The following is a 23,077-nucleotide window of genomic DNA, read 5'->3' as shown; positions in this document are numbered from 1 at the left end:
AAAACTTACATATGAGTTTAAAATTTTTGGAGTGTGCTCAAAAAGTACTTGTGTTTATCCCAGATGCTATATTGTGTAGAAAATCAGGAGTTCTCACAGACTCCCATACTTCATTATGCAACAGACTGCTCACGATTGTTAGCCGAGGCTGCAGATTAAAGGTAATAACGTTGTAAGGAATGTTCAAATTCTTTCAAAGATTGATTGTTTCACTTCACTTTTGACCTGAAAGTATTGTCAGGAACCAAGGGAATTAATTTTGTTTGAAAATGCCGGAAGCCATTAACTTGCATATAATTATTCACGAAGGACCAGAGTTTCAGCTAACTCTACTTTCATGTTTTACCGATGAACTAAATCTTCAATGGGTTTTACCCAAGGGTAAACGGACAGAGAATTAACATTATTGGATGAACTATGCCTTTAACAATAGCAATTCCATATTTTGTACTCATTGCACATTATTCAGTGATTCCGTTGTAAAAATTGGCCAAAAGAAGGTATCTTGGGCGGCAGCATAATTACAATGACCTTTTGAAAAAGACTTTGTGTCAGGAGAGCGCCTATGAAGTTTTAAAATACCGCCTCCGTAGGTCGCTCGCTAGGTTTTGTAGTAAATATATAAATAAAAGAAACACAAACACACAAACCCTAAAAGCCAACAAACACACGTTGTTGTGCCACCGCAGCTCCGGTCCTTCATCATGCTGGAGATCACAGGGCTGAAGGTCTTGTCAGTCAACCTTCGATCAAAGCGAAGCCAGGCTCTCTACACGGCGCGCTCTCCCCTGCATCGATTTCCCTCTTTTTCATCTCGGCTGTGTGATGTTCGCTCAAGATAGGGCTGAGGTTTGGGACGGAGCCGCCTGCAGCAAAGCCCAGCTCGTGTTGGATAACACTGCGCTCTGCTGAGGAAGAATGGAAGAATGTTTAATAAAAGAAACATATCGAGTAATTGCTTTGCCTGTCCTCAAGGGGGCAGTGATGTTAGAATTCCTTTCTGTGAAATAGGAATCATCCGAGTGAAAGAGACTTGAATATTTATACAGGCATGAACACACACAGGCGAGATGCATGTGGAGGTTTAGAACAATGGGAAGAGAAAGAACGGATTTTTTGGGAGCGAGAGCGAAAAGAGAGAGAGAGAGATTGCTGGTTGAGTGAGCTGATAAATGAGAAGCCAGGCTGAATGAGGGATGTGCATGGCTGGCTGGCTGCTACTGCTGCTGTGTGAGACTCAGCCTACACCGGCAGAATGTAAAGCAGCAGCAGGCACACTGGGGTGCAGCGGCTGTCCCAGCCCCCTACAGGCATGAACACACACACACACACACACACACACACACACACACACACACACACACACACACACACACACACACACACACACACACACACACACACATCATTCTTCCTCCTCTACTCTTTTGCTCATTGGAACAGGGTTGGAAGAATAAAATGATCAAAATCGTTGTGCAAAAATGCTGTAGAGCTGTGATAATGAACGATTAAGGAAAGATTTCAGAAACCAAGGATAACTTAAAATCCTTTTCTCTCTGCAGACTCGGTTGAGAGTGGTGGTGTACAGTATAAACACTGGAAATCTGTTATTAGGGGTCCTAAAGTATGAAAGGAAATAAACAACCAGATCTTAGGAAACATAATTATTTTACTTATAGTTAGAAAAGTGGCAAATTTGATCTAAACATCTAAACAATTTTTCAAAGTTGACCTGAAACAGAAGTTAAGATTGTAATCTTTTCCTCTATCGTGTATATCTACATGAAGCGGTTATGAAATATGTTGGTGCATGAATTTATTATTAGGAAATTCATTGAAATTCCCGAATATTGAATTGTTGAAAGATGGGAATTGCTAACAAAATGATAGAAGATTGACAAATGGATGAAGAAGAAATGTGACATGCCCTGATAGTCCTTCCTAAAAGGCATCCCATGTGACCAGAAGAAAAGTCTTTTCGAGGGGTTGATATTTGACTAAAGATTATGAGAGCAAACATTATTGTTTATAACAAGCACTGCTAGACCATTTCAATGTGGTGATGTCATTGGCCCATGAACATTTCCTGTTTGTTGTTAAACCATTTCATAACTGTAAAAAGAGGCAATTCAATCATAACTTGAATCTCGGAATTTATGAAAATGAAAAATGTAAAACAGGAAATATGTAGGGACCATTGTTATTGTTTACATATCTCAAAATGGTCTATAATAATATAAAAACAAGAGTATATTTTGATTTCATTACAACTTTAAAGGGAGGTGTGGACTTAGACCCTAACACTGGCCCTCATTTGAGGATGACCAAATCATACTAATGTATGAATGAGAACGTAAAAATTAATATGAATTAGGTACTAAATCAAGAAGTTGCGAATTTCCATATGATTGCTTTGGAATAAAATAAACACAATGATATCCCTGTTCACATCGGGACGATTTTTGCTCATGTTTTTCATCGACGTTTGACGAATCATGACTAAACAGAGGACGTTAATGTGATCATCCACACCAAACCGCAAAAAGAAATGCCTCATGCTTGGTTTTTTTTTTTTTTTTGTAACTTCTCCACCAATCAGATTGGCACTTTTGTTCACATGCCCAGAGCTGCTGAAGTAACAGTAAACACCACTTGGACGTGCTCAAGTGCAAAACAGTGGAGGTGATTGCAGATTCATTTGCATTCAATGTTAAAGATGATGCACCAAGGCAAGATGAATGTGGAGTTGCTTTTTTCATTGGTGACTGAACACAAAGAGTTGCATGATAACCACAACCACAGTAATGTCAGTAGTGGAGAGTAGCAAATAGGATTTTTGTTTCACCTTTCTTTCATGACTTCCAAGTTCATTAAGCACAATCTAATGTCAGGGGGTGATAAAAATCTCCTGGGTTTGAATACAGAAATGCGTCTCGAAAAATGCTGAGAATAAACGTGAGCAAAAAGCGTCCCAGTGTGTACGAGCCTTTAGATTGTTTGATAATAGTGCCTAGAGTAATGATATGCATTAATAAAGTCTTAAATTTGAATTTATTTTTCGTGTAACTAAGCTCTGGTAAAAAAAAAAAATAATAATAATAAATCTTGTTATTAACAAAATGTTTTACATAACGATTTGTAAATAAAAATTATTTTATTAATTTATCTTTACACACACTAACATAAAGTATGCTCTCCGTCCTCTGCTTTTTTGTTCAGTGGAACAGTGTTGGAAGAGTAAAATGATCAAATGTTAAATGATTGGGGGAAAATGTTGTAGAGCTACCGTATTGAATGATTAAGGGAATGTTTCAGAAATAACAGATTAAACCCTGTTCTCTCTACAGACTTTTTACATCTTGGACAGTCAGTTGGGCTGAGAACTGGTAGTTGAGAGCGGTGGCAAATAAACACTGCAAAACTGTTATGGGGGTCCTAATGTGTGGATGGAAATAAACAACACCAACAGAACAGATTAGCTTAGCTTGATCTGTTTTTTTGTACATTAGATAATACATTGATAATACAAAGAATTACTTGCATTTAAAGAGAATCTTAGATTTTAATGTACTGTTTAAGATAACTAGAATGATCTGGTAAAAAATCTAAATGTTGTTAAATCATAAATATGTAAAATAAATAAATAAATAAATAAGCTATTAATAATCTATAAACAAACACTGGTATTAGTGGTTTACAAGGACTCTACATAGGCATGATATATTTTTAAAAATGCGTTTAAAATGACCTTACCCTACCCCTACCCAGAAACCCAACCCTGTGGCATATTTGGAATGTCAAAAGACCCCCATAAGTATGACTTTTAAGAGTTTTGAATTAACTCATAAACCACCTCAATGTTGTATTATCTAGACCATACCCATGTCATAATATGTCATTGTAATGTAATATGTCCTTATAAACCACCAAAACCAGTTCTCTCTCTCTCTCTCTCTCTCTCTCTCTCACACACACACACACACACATTGGACTATTGCTTAGTGATAAAAAGGTTGGAAGAATAATTCTTTTCTCAGCAGACTTTTCACATTTTGGACAGTCAGTTGGTTTAAAAATATAATAACTTTAAAAAATAATGAAAAAAAATAAAAATAAAAATAAAATGAAATAAAATTTGAAAACTCACATTCTGGTGTCATGTATAGATGGAAATAAATTATACAAACAAAATAATAATAATAACAACAATAATAAACTGATATTTATTATTATTATTATTATTATGTATTATTTATTAATAACTAGACTAGAAGGGTCAAATAGAAAGAACATTCAAAGCAGAAAATTTTTAATCACAAATAAAAAAAAAAAAAAACTATTTTAATAATTTATCTCATTTAAATCATTAAACACAATATTCTCTCTCGCATTCGTTTTTTCCCAATTAAGGGGCCGATCACACCGAACATGCTTTTTGCGTTTAGAGGTGCCTTTTTTGAATGCTTTACTAACGTCCGCAAACGTTTTGCACGCTATGTGCCCAGTTTAACCGCCTGCTGTGCCTTGGGTTTTGCCCTTGCACGCCGTGCGCTCGCAATTGAAAAAGTCAGCTCTAAGCAAAAAAAGCATGTTACGTCACTCGCGTCTTTTTATTCTCCAACAAAATGAAAGCAGCGGCGAGGTTTCCATTGAGGTACATTGTTTGTGTTGTCAAGACAACAACGAAGACTTTTGAAGATGGAGAGACTTGTGGTTGCTGTTTTGACTTATCCAGAGTTGTATCAATCACAAATCTTGATTATCTCAATATTATTACATTTTAAAATTATATTAATATCAACAGCAACACTCGCGCACATTACGCAGCTGATTCAGTCGTTGCCAAGTGACTTAAAAAGCACACCGCACTTCTTTTATCTTGTCCACAAAAAAGGCAGTGTGGGGCACTTTGCGTTTTTGGAACGGAAAGGCGTTTTCGGTGTGATAAGCCCTGAAGACTGCATTTATTTGCTCAAAAACAGGAATGTATTTTTATAAATCTTTTATTTTACAAATTCCTTTTTTCTTGTCATGAAAGCTACGTTTTCACAAGTAATGATAACTTCAGTATCCACTGCCACATAATACCTCAGAAATGTTAATATACTAACATAATGCTCAAATAATAGTGTGTTGTTAATGAAAGCCCTGCAATACCTAACAGTTTTGCAGAGGTCATAATCAATTTTTTCAGCATTTCTTGATGAAAAGTGAGCTCAAATGAACAGCATTTACATGCTATTAGCACAAAAAAGTACAAATATTTTCTCTCACTACTTTAATGTCTGAATAAAAGAATTTCTTTGAAAAAAAGATTCTCACTGACCCCAAGTTTTAAAACGTAGCATATACTGCGTCATTTTTAAGAATGTTCTAATACATTTACCACAAAAGAAGACACAAATAATGACAAAGACCTTGTTTTTTGCAGTGTGCACACAAATAAGATTTGTCTGGTGCACTTTCTACTTCAAAAATCTCTCCCTGAGCCTGCAGTGTACCAAGAACCACTCTCAACTGACCATGAGGAAAGAAAGTACAAGAAGGAGGAAATAAGCTAGAGGCTCTCATTTGCCTACACTGCTCTTACTGTGCTGCAGGCTTCATTAAAACCTCTGAGCATCTCAAAAGACACGCGCATTAAAGCCTGTGGAGTAACATTCCAACGCTAGGAAGCAGACCAAGTAGAAATACGACTGAACATGGCAAAACAGACTTACAGCAATGTAGATTTTCACTACTTATGTGTCCTTGAGAGTCTTTTTTATGGCGTAATAAAACTAGTGGGTGATACTAGAATAAAACAAAGGTAAGCACATAGAGAGAGAGGGAGGGAAAGAGAGAGAGAGAACAATATGAAGGTATGGCAGTACACTTGAAAACGCCTTTGGCCACACGCACAAATTCTAGTGTACGGGCGTCATTAAAAAAAGTTAATTAATCTTAATTAACTTCTCCTTTGTCTCAGAGTTCTTTATTGCAGGCGGAATGATTTGCCTCACAAGGGGAAGAATTGGGCTCAGCCTAATGCCATAATCAGCGGTCTGCAGGAGGCGAGGCGCTCACGCTGCTGATTGCTTTTTGACAGACTCGCGCTCTGACGTGCTGCTTTTCTTTTCTCCGCTTTCCTCTCTCTCTCCTTCTCCCCGTTTTCTGTTGTAGAAGCAATCTACATCAGGCACAGTTTGAAACGGCAGACAGCTAATCCAAAGCGGTGAAGAACTTACGGTTTTTGCAGAAGAGGGTATTTTTGTCAAGCCCTCCTGCCACTTTGTTCACTGTGCCAACGGGCAGCTCTTAGTGTCCGTTTATCACGGATAAGTGTGTGTGGGGGGACTGGAATGGGTTTGCATCCATGTCAGAATGAGAGAAAAAAAATGGTGAAAACAAGAAAGAGAGAAGGAGAGAGAGAGAGACAATCTAAGTCTCTTCTCATCCTCTCTCTTCATAATTGTTTGAGAGCCGGCTATGATGAGACGTGCGGGGAATCGCAACTCTGTCTATCAGCCACAAACAAACCAGAAGAACAAAGACTTCGTCCTCGGTTACACAATGCAGCAAAGCTTTAGAAGTGCCACAGCTACTGGAGTTGCTGTTATTATTAGACTATCAGCTGAGAAACCAAATATTGAGGCCTTAGGATATACCCCGAGTGTCAAGACAGTGAAGAATTCCCTAATAAAAAAGTTGGATCAGCATAAACTTACATGCTAGTTCAAGTAGATGTGTGCCGGATTTCTTACTAGACCAGATAGCAATCTTTATATGAGAATGATGATGACTGATCTATGCCTTTTAATTACATCAGCTTGAGTTGAATTACTGTATGAGAATAATAAGTCTAGCAAGTTTAAAAAAAGAGATCTTTTACTCAAAAGAACATTTCTGTCCATATACCTGTAAAGTTGTGTTTACATATTTAAGAGCATTATTCCTTCAACTAATATCAGAATAATAATTACTGATGTGGTTATCAACTAGATTATAGCTTAATGCTCATGATTTACTCATCCTTCACTTGTTCGAAACCTCTTTGTGATTCTTTAAGAACATGTTCTGGTAGCAGGCACTCTACTATAGAAGTCAATGTGTGCCAGCTACCAGCATTCTTCACAATATTGTCTTATGTATACATCTGAACGATTAACAATTGTCCAGTAAATGACTACAAATTGCATAATCAAACTTATTTCTCTAAGCCTTCAAAATATTTAACTATACACGTATATATGAATTTAAAGGTACTGTGAAGTGCTTTGAAATGTGCCTTTTTAAATCGATGTTTGATGTAATGTACAGATGTTAATTGGCTTTATAGCTAACTCTGGCACAACATGTCATGTTGTACACTGTCCTTGTCTAAATAAATAAGATAAAATAATCGCAACTCAAAAACGAAGAGAGGGTGGGACATAGAGTATGTTAAGACATAGAGTACATAGAGACACAGAAGACATAGGTGGGACATAGAGTACTGTATGTACAGTATGTTTTTTTTTTTTAATTAAGCAGCCAGTAGTGTTTTGTTATGTTTTATTTTATTTATTTTTAAATGTTTATATTTTAGCCTATCTAATGAAAAGTGAATGAGAAGCGTCTTGAAGGGGGCGTGGCATGTCAGATACTAGAAAGCATTTGATTGGTCAAGAATTTAAGAGAAACTTAAGTATAAGGTGATGTAAAATAAAACAAAGTTGATCAATCAAAAAAGTGAAGTGTTTTATATACTAAGTTTTAAAGAAGTTTTATATCTTCTAAATTTTTGTTTTGTACCTCACTAGCTTACAGATATCCTTGAAGAATAACATACTGACATACTGATACAAACATCTAAAAAACATAATTTTAAATTCACTGGACCTTTAAAATATTTAGTTTATATACCAACAACTTTAAATAGTTATTTTTCTAAATCCATTTTAGTATTCATTTATTCATTGATTCATTTTCTTTTCGGCCTGGTCCCTTTATTGATCAGGGGTCGCCACAGCAAAATGAACTGCCAACTTATCCAGCATATGTTCCATGCAGTGGATGCCCTTTCAGCAAAAGCCCATCACTGGGAAACACCCATACACTCATTTACACACATACACTAAGGATAATTTTAGCTTACCCTATTCACCTTTACCACGTCTTTGGACTGTTGGGGAAACCAGAGGAAACTCACACTAACATGGGGAAAACATGCAAACTCCACACAGAAATGTCAACTGACCCAGCGGAGGCAGTGACCTACTTGCTGTGAAGCCACCGCACCACCCGTTTTACATCTTATAAATAAGAATTGTCATTAATTTGTACCACACTAGCTTATAGAATACTGACACAAACACCTACATTACTATGATTTCACTGGTGCTTTAAAATGTTTTGTGTATATACAAACAACTTACAATTCTATAACAATATTCAAAAAACGAAACTGAATAAAGTATCTATAAACTAGCTAAACTGGCTACATTATAACAAATTATTAAAATTGGTACGCAACTTGGAGTGGCACGGTGGCTCAAGAAGGTCACAGCAAGAAGGTCGCTGGTTTGAGTCCCTGCTGGGCAAGTTGGCATTTCTGTGTGGAGTTTGCATTTTCTCCCCGTGTTGGCGTGGGTTTCCTCCGGGTGCTCTGGTTCCCTCCACAGTCCAAAGACATGAACTGAATAAACTGTATGAGTTTGTGTGTGAATGAGTGTGTATGTCTGTTTCTCAGTACTGGGTTGCGGCTGGAAGGGTATCTGCTGCGCAAGACATATGCTGGAATAGTTGTCGGTTCATTCTGCGATGGCGACCTCTGAAATAGAGACTAAGCAAATGGAAAATTAATAAATGGTCAGCAACTACTGTACCAACTAAGTTTTAACAGAAAATTAAACAACAGTACAGTAAAGCTAGGGCGTAGTAGCATCTTTTTGTTGATTAAGAAGTTTGGCAATGACACATTCAAAATATAATACGACAATTAACCCATACTTCATGTTTAAAGCCTCAACTTTTACTTTTCATTCCCTCAAGCCACACAGAAAAATAAAAATCAGCTTCGCTTCGAATTTGTGTTTGCGTTCAACAGTCTCCAGATGGTCTTTGTTTGGTGCTGCGGTGTGAGGTAAATATGGAGGAGGGCAGAGAGCGGCACGCGACACTTGGGCACCGGGGGCTGCTGGGAGTGTGTAGCGGCCATCTTGCCTGCGTTATCTCTCTCCCATATGATCACCCCGGGCTGGCTCATCCTGCCGTAATTGACTTTCTCCCATGGAGCCCAGCCATAGCTGCAGGCTGGAGTGCACTTTTGTGCCTGTACTCACCCTGATAAAACTATTACACACTCCCCCAGCGATTCAGTGTGTGCGCGGCGCACGACGCGAGTGTGTGTGTGTGTGCGTGTTTGTTTCCGAATCAGAAACTGTACTCCAACCACTGCAGTATAATTGGAATCCAGAGAGGCAGTGGGCTGTGGTGACACTGGCACAGATCCTTGACTCTACCTGAACTGCAACCTGGAAAGTGTGGTTTAAATGCAGATCCCTTACCGAGGAAAAACCCGATAATGGCCGGAGTCCTGTGAGTGCAAAAACACGAGCAGAAACAAACAGGTAGACTGTAATTCTCCTATAGTCGTGCAATAAAACGTTTACTCATCTCTAGCTGCCGTTGTTTTGAATAGTAAAAAATCTTTGTGATGTTTGTGTGCCGCACAGCCCCACTGAGCTTCCTGTGAGCCGCTCCCAATAAAGTCTCACCTGTGGCATTGTTATTTTCTCTCTCTCTCTCTTTTTTTCCAGTGATGTGCCTCAGGCTCTTGGATCCAAGCCTCTATCCGGGTCCTTTGAGTGGCAGTGCACTGATTGTCACCGGGGCTTGTTAAATTCGTTAATTGTATTGAAGGCTGTCACGTTTTCATGGGAGGGAGAGGAGCTGTAAATTATTCATTATCCCTTGAAATGCAAAAGACAGCCGAGGCGAGGGAACGGTGCTATGTAGGTCACTTCCTTCTCTCCCACCCCCCAAACCGACAGTCACAGAGAGAGAGAGAGAGACAGACTGAGGGAGAGAGTGCTTAACTGCAGCATAACATGGAACTGCGGCTAGGAAGCCCCACAGGAGGAATACTGATGACAGGAAGCTCTCGCCAACACTGCTGCTCTTTCAGTTTATATTTACTTCAGTTTGGAGCCAGTTGCAACTTTTAACACTTAATCAAACAAGAGAGCAAAAATCTTTTTGTTTACTTGAAAGGGCTGCACTCAGGCCCCGCTTCTGATGCAGCACTGCATGTGAAGGAATCCAGGAGTTATTCAGAATAGATTTATGCTAGAGACCAGCAGAATTATTCATCTAATTATTTGTCGAAACCCAATTGTTGCTCGACGTGTATCAGAGTGAAACGTGACACTGTGTTCTTTAACACGAGCAGGTCATGATCTATTGTTTTTCACTGACTACATTTTCATGGACATCAGTAATCGAAATATTTGTCTTAATCTGAAGAAGATAATAATATGATTAAGCTGTTAACATGAGTTGCATCTTGAATGTTCTTTTTATGGTCCCGTTTTACATGTTATAGGACATAATTCGATTAACGTCATTGCGTTATCCAAATTTCCTCCAGAGTTTTATGTAATTTTGGGAGTTTCATTTTTAATTTGTCAACTTTAACTGCAGTTTAGCACTTTCACTTTTATTCAGGAACATTTCATGTGTGCCCCCTGTGACAAACGAGATATTAGATGTGAGTATGATGGGCTGGGAGAGTGTTGTTTTAATGGAGTAATGGATACCGCACATCGTTTGGGGGAAAAACCTCCACATTTCACAATGCTGGTGTCTGTAGTCCTTCACTGACTCGGTGCAGAGAATAGTGTCAAACAGCCGTGTGTGTATAGACCAGTGGTCCTCAACCACCGGACCATAGACTGGTACGGGTCCGTGGACCAATTGGTACTAGGTCGCACTAAAAATCCTTAATTATTTCTATTTTATTTATTATTTGAGCCTGAACAATCTTTTACTTTGAAAAGTCTTTTATTTTGAAAAATGGTGGTATTTTCTCAGTTACATCTCGGTAACGTGAGCGCCCAAATTTAACCCACAAGCAGCAAAATGAGTAAGAAACAGACGTCTTTAGAAAGTTTCTTTGCGAAGGGAAAAAAGTCCCAGTGAAGGACCTGCGAACTGCCTAGAATTGGATCCGCAACACATTTGTCAACAATTCAGGCAAATCTAGCATGGCTGTGCAAGAAGATCAATTGATGGAGATCCCAAATGACAGCTGCCTTTTAGGGGCTGTTCGCATATCACGTGTTTTCTAGAGTTCGCACAAGTTCATTGTTTACAATTTAGGTACGCACCTAGTTGAATAAATGTCGCGAGCGCACTGCGAGTCACGTAACAAAAATTTGACAGGTCAGCTTTGGTAAGACTAATTATCTCAGACTAACACCCATGATCAAAAGGTTGAGGGTCACTGGTATTGACTATCCTGTAGTAAAATGCGGCAAAAATCCTACATTATGGTAATAGTTTAATTATGGTGTTTACATGTCTGTAAGCACTAAAATCGCCATACACCACATCTTAATTATATTTCTGTTTAGTTCGATTATGACTTTCTTTGGATTAAGGTAATCATGGTACATGTTTACATGGTAGACTCTTAATCAGAGTATTGTCTTAATCGCATTAAAATCGCATTATTGCTGTCCATGAAAACGTACTCACTGTCTCAATGTTTGCATAACTTATGGCAAACATTCAGTAAAGCAAAATGTGTCAATCCCCTTTCCAAACTTTTGACAAGACAAACTTTTAAATCAGAAAGCTGTAAATATTAGTATTCTAAAATTATTATAAGTCGTAGTTTTTGTAGTTATTTAGTTGTAGCATTTTTTGTGTGTTTAATGTTTGAATTTAGCAATTATGATAATAAATATAGATAAATATAAAATAAATTAATAAATAAATTAATTAATGAATTAACTAATATTGTGTAGAGCTGCACAATTTGGCTACATCTACTGCTGCTACTACTACTACTACCACTACAACTACTACTACAACTACTACTACTACTATTACTATTACTACTACTACTACCAATAATAATAGTAATAATAATAATAATAACTAGCTTTAGGAAAAAAAACACATTTTACGAACATTTTCAGAAAAGATTACTAATAGGTTTCCCCTAAATCATGCATCCCTAATTTATGCAGAACCAAACCTCATTAGACTCCAGTCTGAATGTGCTGTCTCTATAGTCAGGACTTAAAAAGCTTTCATTATGCCTACAATTCCAGGACGCACCTAAAACCTGCATGAAATCACGACAAATTTCCCCCTGACTCTCGAACTTTGTAATGTGAGTTTTCCTCATATTTGTCTTTCATTACGGTTCTAAGTCAGTGTGCTTTTTAGCTCACTGTGGCAGCGGGGGGCGCCTGTACTCACGGTGGGAACAGGCAGCCATTTTGGCTCCACACAGGGAACCTGATGGCGTAAATACGGCTGCCATCAATCAATCCCTGGAGCCCTGCAGCGACACCATCCCTGATCCTTCTTTCTCGCCCTTTCTTTCTCTTTGTATCATTTAAAGACACACGCATCTTTAATATGACAAAGCTGCCATATACTATAATACATCCTGTAAGCATCTTCCTGTGAAAAACAACTCTAAAAGGATTTAAATATATGCCTTGCAGCATTCATCAACTGCGACGCACGTAAATGACAACTGTGTGTCAAAATCAGGATAATCACTTGTGAAATAATCAAGATCTTCTACAGGAATTAGCTGGCATAATCAACACCATTACCGCTCCATGAAAGAAATCATTAGTGGAGGTGTTACAGTAGAATAGCGCTGATGGTGAGTGGGCGAGCGCACGCACTGAAATAACTCAGGCGGTCATCTGGACCAGAATGAAACAACATCGCACTTGGAGGTGGTTCAGAATTCACAAAGAAATCAAGATACTGAGAGGAAAGCCGTACAGCAGAGAGCTACTGCAACAAATCCTGTGAATGAGACTGACGTAAATGGTCTTTATGCCAAATTGGTTGGAAAGAGATCTTAAGTAAGATTTAAAACCTGTCGATCTTCAATGAAGAAAAGACCAAAATAATGTTCGACAGCATATGTTGTGTTTGGATGCTGGATGCCAGAATCGGCCATTTAAATCTTCCTTGGTTCAAGAAGAGTACAACTGGAGGGCTTATGTTGGTGCGGTGACCCAGATGGGAGTGAGGTTTGGTGTAGAAAAGGAAATGGAGGCGTATGGAAGTAAGCCTCACTTCCCTGATGCTAAATGTAGTCAACTTTAAGCATCCTTGTTTTAATGGCCTTGTTGTGTTTATATTTCTGGTCAGAAGTTAATGTTGATGACAGTAGAGTTAGTGATGCACATTTTATTGGTGGCCATATTGATTTTGGCTTATAAACACTTATATTTATTGTTATTGTTATCAGCTCGATAATAAAATAAATTACCAGCCAATAGATTTGATAAATGCCATTTGTTATGAAGGTTTTGATTGGTGCCTTCCACATGATGTGAAATACTGCAAACAGCAGACATGTGATAAGCATTTATGCTAGGTAGAAGGAAGACGGGCTGTTTCTCAATTTCAAGAACTTGAGACTTGCATTCTTGTAAAGACCGGTCTTGCCAGGTCACCTCAGAGGAACGAACTCGGGAGAATGCGAGAACAGAACGCATTCTATGAGATATAAGATACTGCATTCTTCCTGACAGTGACATGACCTTCTCGCATTTTTACAGAAAATTATTAAAATATTACAGCATTCACGCAATGATTTATTGTCTTTTCCCAATTTAACATATATAACATGCACAAAAACCTTACAAATACGAATTTCAGCAAATAAACACCCTTAATGTGTTCATGCCTCTATTAAGATTTTAAATGTTAACGTTTACGGTCTCATTTAGGGAAACTCCTGAGATAAAGAAGTTATATTTCTGAACTTTAATATAAAATCTATATAAAATACTGCACTTCACACCTCCTATCAGTCGCAAAAACTTCTGGAACTTCGAGAGCAAGTGCTCAAAGGTGCATCCTTGATACCAAGAACACATCCGGAAACTTTTATGCATCCTTCGTTCTTGCGGTCTTGAATTTTGGAACAGAATTTTGGTGGTTGATGATGACATTACAAGAGAACATAAGGACACAAGATCGCTGAAGAATGCATTTTGTGAAACAACCATGATGATTTTACAACAAAAAAGAGTTACAGCAAAAATTCCCACCACTTTGAAAACAACTAAATAACCCAAAGCCCCAGTAGTTCTGATTTAAAAGAAAAACAATCCAGGTAAAATTTAAAGTGCACATATCTTTCAAAATTATGTGTTGAGTTGATTATGTCACATTGGTAAACATGACAGCTTTCTATTTCAACAAGGAATTTCAACTTCATAGCGGCTATGTTTCCAAGTGGACTGTTGAAGGATATTGAACCAATGTCTAAGGCCCAATCCCAATACTATTTTGTACCCCTACCCCTTCCCCTTGCCCCGTACAACTGAGGGTTAAGGGGAAGGGCTTCAAAATTGACCCCTAAGAATTGGGACAGCAATACAGCACCCGCACACATCATCATATGTCATTACTGTCTCTTGCTTCATATGACATCAGACGATGGCAACTGCTGTAGTTATTCTAGTTGTTATTTTTTGGTATTTACCTTTAGGAAATTACTGAAGGCATATATTATGTTATCATAACGATCTAATACAAAGTGGCCATATCTATCTATGTAAACAAACAAAAACAACATTAAAATTATAGCAGACACTGTAAAAAGCCCATTCCAGCCACTAGACTTTTCTGACAGGGTATTCGAGTGTCATCAAGTGTCAGAATGTTGTGGGACTGCTGTACAGGAGTCATTATTCGGGATTATAGATCGTGAAATGTAACGTCTTGGTGTGTCTTAAAATTTCGTAATAATGACAAAAAATACTAATTTGTGGATCTCCTTACTTTCGGGTTCAGAAATGCTGGCGCTGTGGCTGGTGTATTCTGGGAATTTTCTTATACCTTGGTTTCGAGTTTGGTGCTGAAAAATCTTTGTTCGAAGGGCTATTCACCCCTTAGCCCTACGCCTTCAAGCTAAAGAGAATTGGGTAAGGGGTAAGGGGAAGGGCTAAGGGGTAGAATTGGGATTGGGCCTCAGAGAGCTTCTGAAAATTTCAACAAATCGGACGACATCTCCAAACTCCCAAACTTTACAGTCAAAAATTATTAAAATTAGTCTAATGGCCAATCAAAACTAGCCTAGTATTATCATTCATTCATTCATTCTCTTGTCTGCTTATTCCCTTTATTACACAGCGCTTTAAACCGCCAACTTATCCAGCAAGTTTTTACACAGCGGATGCCCTTCCAGCCACAACCCATCTCTGGGAAACATCCACACATACACACACACACACTCATACACTACGGACAATTTAGCCTACCCAATTCACCTGTACCGCATGTCTTTGGACTGTGGGGGAAACCGGAGTACCCGGAGAAAACCCACGCGAACACAGGGAGAACATGCAAACTCCACACAGAAACGCCAACTGAGCCGAGGATCGAACCAGCGACCTTCTTGCGTCGCAGTGTATCAAAATAATAAAGAAATATTTATTTATTTATTTATTAAGCAAGCAATGTCCCTGTGAGATACAATATCTCTCCTACCAAGGGGTCCTGGTCAAGAAAGGCAGCATACTGTAGAATGGAGTTACAAAAAATACATATCACTACAAAAATAGTATAAACCACAATCAATTGTTGAAACATGTGCACTGTTCTAAATTGACAGTCTTTAAAATGTTTAAATATATCGATAGATGTGATGGATTTAATATGTAGTATATCTTGAAGCTCATTCCATACAAATGGAGCATACTTAGAGAATGCAGATTGAAATAACTAATGTGAAATGCATGATGTGAAAAAATGTCATCTTAAGTAACAGTATATCTGCTGATCTGATATTTTAAGTTTTTAAAAAGTACTCCAACAAACTAGATACACTGTGGTGATTTACCAACTAAAGCTTTAAAAATAACAACTAAGATATGTTTCTTTTCTACCTGACTGTAATGAGGTCCATTCTGTCATTTTATGTAAATTACAGTGATGTCTGAACCAGTGACAAATCGCAAGGCACTATGATAAACAATGTCCAATTTTTTAAAACATTCAGAAGTGTGCATAAAACATATCTCCATAATCCAATACTGTTAGAAGTGCATTCAACTAAACTAAATCTAAAACATATGCCACTGATAATTTATAAAATACACATTTTAAATGATTGTATGCATTATAAATGGTTTCTTCATTTAAAATAACTGTATATTAGTAGTTACAAGCATTCTGTTATCATAAAAAATCATCTTTCACAGCTGGCATGGTTTATCTCTTGTGACTGCCGCATGCTGTCCAGTTAAAAAAAATGTAAATCTGACTTTCTTTCTGTATACTTCATATACTTTTGCATCTATTATTTAGCAACAATCCTGGAGAGTCCTGCCAATCTGTTACCATAGAAACGAAAACAGCCGCACACACAGTCTCTCCCCTAGTGCCCTTGCGCACCTTACAAAAATATGCTTACTCGGTTTCATCATCATAAAACAGGTTTTATTATAGGTAGAATATAAATTTTGCAGAGTAAAGTATGTCAAGGCCACCACATAAATATCATTGATGCAATATGTCAAACCTTTAACCTGCAGAGTAAAAAACCCTGCAGCAAGTTGTTAAAAAGTGGGAAAACCATGGACTTGGCAACCCTGCTTACTCATTAAACTTTGAGCTTTGATGTCTGAGGCGTAGATACTAATAAACACATTTTTAAGTTACAGTTATACCTCTTAGATGTTGCGATAGACACAAGACTCGGGTAAATGTTAGGGTAATTGGGTAAAAACAAATACTAATAAATTACCATACTTCCCTTATTGTTTCATTATAGTTAGAAAACAAATAAAATGTATTTTAAATGTATTTATCTTCCTTTTTGTTGTATTGTAACATTGGGATGTAAAAATATGAAACACCAACCATTTATTAATTATTATCAATTATTAATTATTAATATTATTATTGTTGTTATTTACAAAAGATAAAATAGCATAAATTGAAAAGGCTGCAAATAAATTAAGTTTAGCCTGTCACAATTAATATTGATTATAAAGAAATTAAATCAAGTTATTAAATCTCCTTAACCTTTCCTTCACTGTATAATTTAAACATTCTGATTAAAGGCCAGCAAATGAATCTCTCATTTAAATTTGATTACATTAAACAACAGAGGTGTCACTTTAAAATGCAAAGATCTATAACGAATGCATTTGATTACTTCCCTCACTGTTTTTGCTCATTTTAGACAAAATATGTTGTGTTTAAAAGAAAACCAACCAAGATCAACATGTTTAGATGTTGACACCAGAGTGTCCACTTTCACTCCGATTTAAATCATGTGTGCAGAATCTGTTTGGGAAACAGTATCACTATGGAGTGCATGTGACAGTCACACACATTGTTTTTGAAGATTGCTTTGGAAGGGCGATGGCGCCTGTAATAGGAAGGAAGGGAATCCCACCATTTGTGTATTTTTTTTCAAAGTGTTTTATGCCTAAATAAAATGAAAGCACAAATTCACATTTAAAAGCAAATGGGGTCCCCTGGTGGTTCGGCAGTATGGGTTGCAAATAGGGAGAATCAGCTCTCTGATGTTTATTGCCACCCTTCGTAGAAAGAGTAAAAATATGGAAGAACAGTGAAACACCTATACGGGATGATAGTGGGATAGAACTGTAAAATACGCAAGAATCCTGGGAAAAACTTGAGGGTTGAGAATTATGTTTAAAGGTCACTACAGCAGAATGAACCACCAACTATTATGGCACATGTCTTGTCTAACACTGACCACTGGAGTCCAACAGCTAAATAGAACTAAATAGACCAGCCACAATAACTTGCCTGGACCAGCATGCTTTTTTTAGTTTATACTGGTTAGCGTTAGCTAGTTAGTGATGCCATTACTGATGAAGGAGTGAGATGTGAGATGATTCTCCACCAATCAAATTTAAAGGGCACCTATTCACCCTTTTTTCAAGATTTAAGATAAGTCTTTTGTGTCTCCATAATGTGCCTGTAAAGTTTCAGCTTAAAACACCCATCAGATTATTTATTATACCCCTTAGAACATTAGAATTCTCTGCTTTGAACACAATGTAGCTGTTTTTGGTGCCTGTGCCTATAATGCTAGTTTTCCCTACCCACCGTTCCCACGTGCTTGTCAGAGTGTGCTCAATCTCTGCCTCGGCTGCGTCAGATAAACAGCACAGTGACAGACATGAAGGAAGCAGATCTCACGTAACGTTTCTGCGAAATACTTTACTTTTCTGCAAAAGAACTTTACCAATGATTATTATTTGATGTATTTGTTGTGGACTTAATTCAAGCCTTTCTGCAATGATGAGTCACACGCAATGTCGTTAAGTTCATGCACGCACACACACACACACGTTTAACTTTGCACTGTTTTTGCACGCAAATGTGACAGGATACTTGTTAATATCCACTGCTGTATATCGTTATGTTAATGTACAAAATAAACCAGATTTTCCTTCCACACCGGGGACTGAAGTGTCTTTTTTTATAATTGTTCTGAAGTGCGGCTGTGTAAAGACGGTAAAATCGCTGTAATTAATTACAAACATTCACTGTTTTATAAATGTTTTAAACTTGTAAAACTCATTCTTGATCACATTTGATGATGACTGATGATCACAGCGAGCTGAATAGATCTATTAATTCCAGTAGCTGTGCACACAACCCGTCTTGTTGATATGATTATATGCGTTACCATAGAGACATGTTAATACGCGGCTGTCAATTAATTCAGTGGGCGGGGAAACCACACTCCTAGATCAAGTTGCGGTGGGCCTCAAAAATGTGAGGGATTTGAATCCTGTGTTAACATCAGGAAATTAAAAAAAAGAGACTTATTGACTTTATATCACCCCAATATGGCTGTGGAGACACTATACCTACACACAGTTCTATCCAAACAACTTACAAAAGATGACTTAAATCATTAGGTGCCCTTTAATCAATCTGGCAAGTTTACAGCAAAAAAAACAAAAACAGATCCAAAAAGATGAGAGCTGGATAAAGGAGAGCAAGCCCATGGAAGACAGAGGGAGCGAGAGTAAAAATCCTTGTAGGTTGAGACTGTAGGAGGCTGATTAACATTTAATAAAGATCCATGAGCCAGGCTGGATGACACTGGAGCAGTGGGCAGCCCAGACGGCTGCTGTTCAGGCGAAGGGGAGATGGGCGCTCAATACTAACCAAAGAGGAAAAGGTCATAATGCAAGGGCACAGCTTTACACTCTTCTCTTTGACAGTGTCACGAATGGAGATCCTCTCTGTTCCCAAAGCAGGACATGTGGTCTGCTGTTGCTTTTTACCAACAGTAATACGTTTTTCACATCTTACACTGATGTAAATCAATGCCACTGTGAGAAAAGCAAATGTACATTAACCTTTAACACTCTGAGCTCAACACACTCTGGCAAGGACGCTCCTGCTGCCGACATGTCACATATTGATTTGTACACCCACAAAGCTGGCAGTCATGTGACCAAACGTGACCTTCAGCTCAGTGCATCTTAATACATCAGCAAGGGGTCAGCTCAGGAAAAAGCAGACAGTTAAATGAGAGCGCAGCTACAGTTGTTTGTTTTTTGCAATGCAAATTCACTGCTTTTCAAATAAAGTGATTTGAATCTGGAATGAAAACAGAAATGTGTGCACTGACCGTCTGATGCATACAGCGTGCAATATTCATCTATGGACTTACTGATGTACACTAGCATAAGAAAATCTTACTAAACAAAACATTTACAAATAAAAAGACAACTTTTATTTTGATCATTAGATTTAATGATCAAAGATATTGATAATGTTACAAAAGATTTCTATATGAAATGTGTAGCCACAAAAAAACCATCACAACTCTTGTTAACAATGTTTTTAATAAAATATTTGAATGATTTCTGAAATATTTTGTGAATCTGAAAAGTTTTGCCATGACAGGAATAAATGACATTTTTAATTACCATAAATTTATTAAAAAATATTGACAAATATTGGACTGTTTTGCTGTGCTTTATCAAATAAACAATAAAGTGCTATAAATAAATGTAGACAGATTACAGATTAAACAGATTAATTAACACACTAAAATGCATTCTGTATTAAATTAATTTGTTATATTCACTTACATTGTTGTCAAAATGTGTAACTGAAACCCTTTTAAAACATCTTCAAAATATGGCAAATAAATTGCAGTCTAAAGTGTGAAGAACTCACAACATCGTAACTTCAAAAAATGGATTAGAGCAAGGGGCTGCTGAACATGACAGAATGAAATATTGGTCACATCCACACTGCAGCTAAATTTGGTTGTCAGTTCACCTTTTTGTGCTTAACCCTGCTCTACACACATACAGTTCAGTCACATATTCTACAAAAAATAAAAAATAAAAAAATCACTTCCATTAATGATACCCAAAGTTTACTTCCAAAAGTGACAACCTTAGTTACAAAACCTCTGAACAACTAATTGTTAATGATGAATTTAAGCATTGATGAATTTTAAGTCTCTCTTTTCTCTATGCTCACTGCAAGATTACATTAAACATTAAAGACTAATTAGTGTTGCCAGGTCTTGCAAGAAAGAAAAAATGCAAATATTAACAAGACTGAAATAAACTTAAACCTAAACACTTCATCTTAGACATAAATCAGTCAAATATTGCAATCAACACCTGCCTATTTCATTAGCACAATTAACTGTATTGTTTAAACCCAAAGATGCTTAATAAAGGAACACACAACTCTCTAAATCCTGCAAAGAAGTCTTACAAACGGTTTTAGTTAAACTCACTTAAATTCACCACAGTTCTTTGCTCTCTGTAATAACACTTTGGTCAACCCTTTGTAGATACCGAAGGCGCAAGTTGCAAGATTGTTGCTATAAAAACAAGAACTTTTTTCCACTTTGAACACAATGGCTGTATCCAAAATTGCATACTAAATAGTATGCTAAAAACAGTACGAAAGCTGAGTAGTATGCCCAAATTCATAGAAATCGAAAAAACAGTATGCAAGAAGTACCCTCTTGACCTAGTACTTCAGGTGAGATTCTGCACATCTGAAGGATGCTATGCTATAACATGATGTAGAGAATACATGAATGGGAGTGAAGGGGATGCGTTACGTGATCATGATAAAATGGTGGATGAAGTACTTCTGATAAATTTTATTTTGAGAAACATTTAAAATATTTTGGAACAGTAAACACATCACGCTACATTAGTTTCAAAAACAGATTTTTTTTACAATTTAAAGCGGCATCTGGATATCTTTTCTGCTGGAGATCCTGTTGTCCTAAAAAACAAACAAAACATCTTCTGTAGGAACAATATAACAGAAAATTTTGGTCTAAAAAAGTTTTAAAACCTTGACTTTTACAAACCACGGTATACTTGAAAATGGTTATCGCGCCATGCCTGCAGTATATCCAACATTTTCATCCAATTAAATTCAAAAATAATCTTTGAATGTTTAATATTTTTTGCCTTCACTTAGTCAATTGGTGAAGTTTTTCTTCCTCGCAACTGGCTTGCTTAGATTGGGACTTGTGGAGCTGCAGATCGATGGATTTGCTCTTCAGTGTTTGGACTTTCAGCAGTGAAATTTAAACCACACTGAACTGAACTAAACTGGACTTCAACTCTAAAATCTGGACTTTACAAGAAAGACCCAATCCCAATTCTATTTTTATACCCCTACTACCCCATCCCTTTCCCCTTAAAACCGAGTGGGGAAGGGCTTCAAAATTTACCCCTAAGAAATGGGAACGCACTAGAGCACCTGCAAACGTCATCATATGTCATCACAATCTCATGCTTCATTTAAGATCAGATGATGGCGACTGCTGTAGTTATTCCAGTTGTGGTATTTTTTGGTATTTATCTTCAGGAAATAACTGAAAACATATATTATGTTATCATAATGATATAATGTGGCAATAAGATCGTAATGTAAACACAACCAAACAACATTAACATTATAGCAGACACTGTAAAAAGCCCATTCTCAGCCACTAGACTTGTCTGACAGGGTATTCGAGTGTCATTGAGTGTCAATGTTGTGGGACTGCAGTACAGGAGTTATTATTAGGGATTATGGATTGCGAAATTTAGCGATTTTAATTTTAGTTTTTTTTTTAAAGCATGACGGTAAAACATGAACGCATTTATGAATATATTAAAACATGCTTGTTTGTTTTAAAAATGTGTAATAGTGACAAAAAAATACTTATTTGTGGATCTCCTTACTTCCGGGTGCAGCTATACTGCCGTAGTGGCTGGTGTACTCTGGGAAATTTTCTTACCCTTTGGTTTTGAGTGTGGTCCTGAAAAATCTCCATTCAAAGGGCTATCTACACCTACACCTTCAAGCTAAAGAAAATTGGGACACCCCACCCCTTCACGTGAACACGCAAAACAAGGAGTAGGAGTAAGGGAAAGGGCGAAGGGGTAGAATTGGGACTGGGCCTTAGTAGCAAGATATATTTGAAATGCATAAACTGGATATTTTTAGCTTTGTGTTTTTTTATATATATATTAATTGAAAATCAATTATCTTTTTATTATGTTTTTACTAAATAGAATAAACAATTACAGTTTAAATATAATATAAAATAAAAAATAAAGTATCCATTTTAGTAAACCATCATTAAATGGGATGTAAAATCAAAATGAACCAAGGCTAGTTGCTTGTTAGGCACAATATGGCCATATCATTGTTGGAAAATAAATACTAAATTCGAATGTTTTTTTTTTCACTTAATCATGTATTTACTAAGTATATTTTTTATCAGCTTAACCAGCTTATAAAAAATTTTAATTATTTGCATTTTGTTTGGTAATGAGACAAATTCTTACCAATATTTGTATTTATCAGC

General features: G+C 37.0%; 1 long non-coding RNA gene across 3 annotated transcripts in view; it reads right to left on the bottom strand.

Annotated features, from left to right (window-relative positions):
* Positions 1-652: 652 nt before the first annotated feature.
* Positions 653-23,077, bottom strand: part of LOC147832242 (uncharacterized) — a 43,969-nt gene continuing 21,544 nt past the window's right edge. For 2 of the 3 annotated variants that reach the window (XR_015518534.1, XR_015518532.1), the window contains exon 3: positions 653-908. This is a non-coding gene — a long non-coding RNA (uncharacterized LOC147832242). The remainder of the gene's footprint in view (positions 909-23,077) is intronic. The other variant, XR_015518533.1, reaches the window with a different exon arrangement.

This window comes from Danio rerio, chromosome 20 (genome assembly GCF_052040795.2).
Source record: "Danio rerio strain M-AB ecotype USA chromosome 20, GRCz13ab, whole genome shotgun sequence".
Classification (NCBI taxonomy): Eukaryota; Metazoa; Chordata; class Actinopteri; order Cypriniformes; family Danionidae; genus Danio; species Danio rerio.
Note: the sequence above shows the minus strand (reverse complement) of the source record. Positions and strands in the feature narration are given on the sequence as shown.